This window comes from Equus quagga, chromosome 6, assembly GCF_021613505.1.
Source record: "Equus quagga isolate Etosha38 chromosome 6, UCLA_HA_Equagga_1.0, whole genome shotgun sequence".
NCBI classification, from domain to species: Eukaryota; Metazoa; Chordata; class Mammalia; order Perissodactyla; family Equidae; genus Equus; species Equus quagga.
Genome location: NC_060272.1, coordinates 97,406,045 through 97,410,782, shown reverse-complemented (window position 1 = coordinate 97,410,782; position 4,738 = coordinate 97,406,045).

Here is a 4,738-nt window from a genome sequence, read left to right as displayed (position 1 = left end):
TAAATTAAGTGACGTGTATAGATCACTGCACTCAATGACTACAAAATGCACATTCGTTTCAGTAGCACATGGAACATTCTCCAGGATAGACCGTGTACTCAGCCATAAAATAAATTCAAAAGATTTAACAGGAATGAAATAATATAAAATACGTTCTCCAACCACAATGGAATGTGAGCTATCAAGAATAGAATATATCTGGGATATCCACAAACATTTGGAACTTAAATGACACCCATCTGAATAACACATGAGTCAAAGAATAAATTGGGAACGAAATTTGAAAGTACTTTGAAGTGAATGAAAATTTAAAAAATAGAATATCAAAGTCTATGGGATGTGCCTAAAGCAGTACTTAGAAAGAAATGTATAGTATTAAATACGTATGGTGGAAGAGAGGAAAGTCTCAAATCAATAATTTAAGTTCCTACCCTAAGAAAGGAAAGAAAGGAAAATAAACCAAACTGAAAACAAGCAAAAGAAAGGAAATATAAAAGATTAGAACACAAGTCTATGAAATACAAAACACAAAAATCAGTAAAACCAGAAATTGGCTGTTTACAAGATAAAGTTGACAATCCTTTAGCTAGCATCCCCAAGGAAGAGAGAAGTTAGAATTTATCAAAATCAGAAATTATAAAGGGCCACCCATAGAGAAATTAAAGGATTATAAGAGAATATTATGAACAACTTTATGTCACAAATTAGACAATTTATAAGATATTGGCAAATTCTTAGATCCAAATTTCCAAAACTGACTCAAAGAGAAATGGAAAATCTCCATAGATCTGTAACAAACAAGAAAAGTAAATTAGTAATTAAAACCCTTTCAGGGAAGAAATGCCCAGATTCGGATGACTCAACTGGTGAATTCCATTGACTATTAATGGAGAAAATAATCCCAATCTCTCACCATCTATTTCAGAAAATATGGAAGGAGAGAACCTGTCTCACAGCATTCTATTAGGCCAGAGTTACCTTGATTTCAATGGCAAGTGAAGACATCACATGCAAAGACAAGATCACTATCCCTCATGAATATAAATGAAAAATCCTTAACGATGTGTTAGTGAGTGATGTCACCAAGATGGGGGAGTAGGAGATCTTAGCCTCTCTCCTCCCAGAAAGATCAACAATTAGACTGCAACCTACCCATGGTCAAAAAGAGTTCTGGGAGAGCTCTAAAGCCCCCTTAAGAAACTTTAGCAACATAGCAGAACAAAAAATTTGAGAATAGCTACACAAAAAGAGAAGGAAGAACAGCTTCATTTTGCCTGCATCACCCCATCCTTTAAGCTGGCATTACTCAGTGCCAAGAGGGAATGCCTCAGCTAGAACAGTTCCCCTTTCAGGGAAAGAGAGAGCAGAGTGAACGACCAGCGTCCCAGCCTTTCAGGGCACACATGAAGTACCCACTTTGGTTTCCCTCCACCCAGAGACTGGCAAAGCAGAGAGATATAGAGATGGCTAGGGACAGGGAAGAAGAGCAGAGTTTACCAGTATCAGGCACACAGTGGAAAGGACCACTGTTGTGTGACCTGTTCTACAGATAACCCCAACTTTCTTGGCTTTCACCACTGAAGAAACCAATGGCAGCGCAGCCACTGCAGACTCCCTGCAGATTTTACCGGTTTTCACCCTGTAGGTACATATTCGTGTTAGCTGATGCCAGCATGAGTCCCTTGCTGCTCCCCACTCCCGCTCCTACTGAGGCCTGGGATCCATACAGGCAGCCTGCCCAGATGTCTGAGGCTACAGAATTTAGACCCCCATGGCTGACCTTCCCCACTGTCCTTGTGCTCAGGCCTAGCCCCTCAATCTGTGCATTGCATGCCGCTGGCCTGATTGCCATGTGTGTACCCACAGCAAGATCTTACAGCCAGTGAAGCAAGCACACTTCAATAGCCAAGGCCCCCACAGCTGCTTGTGAGCCCAGATTTGGCCCTATCTCCTGTCACTGGCCTGCACCACTGGGCTCACCTAAAACTAGCCCCCAGAGCTGCCCACCTATATGCCCCCAGCCTGACTCTCATAGGTGGCCTCCACTGCCATGTGCACACCTGTGGAGAGACAATGCAGCCACAGGAGTGCACACTAAGAGCCAGGGCCCCCACAGCCACCTGTGGGCCTGGATGCAGTCCGATCTCCTGTCACTGGCCTGTACTATTGGGCTCCTCTGTAGCTGGCCCGTTCAGCTGTGTACCTGCATGTCCCCAGACTGACTTATCTCTCTGGCCTCCACTATCATAGATGTTTCTGTGACATCCTTTCAATAATAGATAGATCAACCAGACAGAAAATCAAGAAGGAAACATTGGACTTGAACTATACCTTAGACCAAATGGACCTAACAAGCATATACAAGACATTCCATCCAACAGCAACAGAATACACATTCTTCTCAAGCACACATGGAACATTTTCCAGAAGAAATCATACTTTAGGTCACAAAACAAATCTCAACAAATTTATAAACATTGAAATCATACCAACTATCTTTTCTGACCACAATGGTATGAAACTAGAAATCAATAACAGGAGGAAAACTGTAAATTTCATAAATACATGGAAATTAAACAACACACTCCTGAACAACCAATGGGAAAAAGATGAAATCAAAAGGGAAATCAAAAAATATCTTGAAACAAATGAAAATGGAAACAAACATACCAAAACTTGTGGGATACAGCAAAAGCAGTATTAAGAGGGAAGTTTACACTGACAATGACTGAATTAAGAAAAAAGAAAGATCCCAAATAAGTAATCTAACTTTAATCCTCTAGGAACTAGAAAAATAAGAACACCCTAAACCCAAGTTAGCAGATAGAAGAAGATAACAAAGGTCAGAGCAGAAATAAATAGAGAATAGAAAAACAATAGAAAAGATCATTTAAGCTAAAAGTTGGTTTTTTTAAAAAAGACAAACGGAATAGACAAAACTTCAGCTTGTTTTAGAGAAAAGAGAGAAGGCTCAAAGAAATCAATCAGAAATGAAAGAGGCATCACAACTGATACCACAGAAATACAAAGGATCACAAGAGAGTACTACAAGCAACTATATGCCAACAAATTGGACAACCTATAAGAAATGAATAAATTCCAAGAAACATGAAACCTGTCACATCCACATCACAAAGAAACAGAAAATCTGAACAGACAAATATGGAATAAGGAAATTGACTCAGTAATGAAAAACCTCCTAACAAAGAAAAGCCCAGGACCAGATAGCTTCACAGCTGAATTACTCCAAACATTTAAAGAATTAATGGCAATTCTTCTCAAACTCTTCCAGAAAATTGAAAAGGAGGGAACACTCCCAAACTCATTTTATGAGGCCAGCATTACCTTGATACCAAAAGCCAGATAAGGATACTGCAAGAAAAGAAAACTATAGGCCAATGTCCTTGATGAATATCGATGCAAAAATTATCAAATTCTTAACAAAATACTGGCAAATTCAATTCAACAGCACATTAAGAGGATCATACACTGTGATCAAGAGGCATTTATTTCTTTATTTCTGGTTCAACATCCACAAATCAATAAATGTGATATGCCACATTAATAGAATGAAAGACAAAAATCATATGATAATCTCAATAAATGCAGAAAATGCATTTGACAAAATTCAACATATTTTCATGATAAAAACTCAACAAATTGGGAAGAGAAGGAATAAACCTCAACATAATAAAGGCCATATATGTCAAGTTCACAGATAACATCATACTCAACAGTAAAAGTTTGAAAGCTTTGTCTCTAACATCAGGAGTAAGACCAGGGTGTTTGCTATCACCACATCTATTCAACATAGTACTAGAAGTCTTTGCCAGAGCAATTAGGCAAGAAAACAAAATAAAAGGCATCTAAATCAGAAAGAAAGAAGTAGAATTGTCTCTCTTTGCTGATGACATAATCTTGTATATAGAAAATCCTAAAGACTCTACTGAAAAATGATTAGAACTAATAAGCAAATTCAGTAAAGTTACAGGATACAAAATCAACATACAAATATTAGCTGCATTTCTATATACTAAAAATGAACTACCTGAAAGAGAAATAAAGAAAACAGCAGCATCAAAAACAATAACATACTTAGGAATAAATTTATTCAAGGAAGTAAAAGATCTATAGTGAAAACTATGAGACATTGATGAAAGAAATTGAAGGACACAAATAAATGGAATGATAACCTGTGTTCCCTGTGTTCATGGATTGGAAGAGTTAATATTATTAAAATGTTTATATAATCCAAAGCCGTCTATAGAGTCAAATTCCAGTGACTTTTTTTTTTACAGAAATAGAAAAAAAAATTCTAAAATGTGTATAGTACCACTAAAGTCCCCAAATAGCCAAAGCAATCTTGAGAAAGAACAAAGCTAGAGACATCATGCTCCCTGATTTCGAACTATATGACAAAGTTATGGTAACCAATACACTACGGTACTAGCATAAAAGCAGACACGTGCAACAGAATTGAGAGCCCAGAAGTAAACCCATGCAGATATGGTCAACTAATCTTTAACAAGGGAGCCATGACTACTAAATGTGGAAAGAATAGTTTCTTCAATAAATGATATTGGGGAAATTGGATACCCACATGCAAAAGAATGAAATTGGACCCCTCTCTTATACTACTCACAAAAATTAATTCAAAATGGATTAAGGACTTAAATGTAAGGCCTCAAACCATAAAATTCCTGTAAGAAAACATGGGAGGAAAGCTCCTTGACAGCAG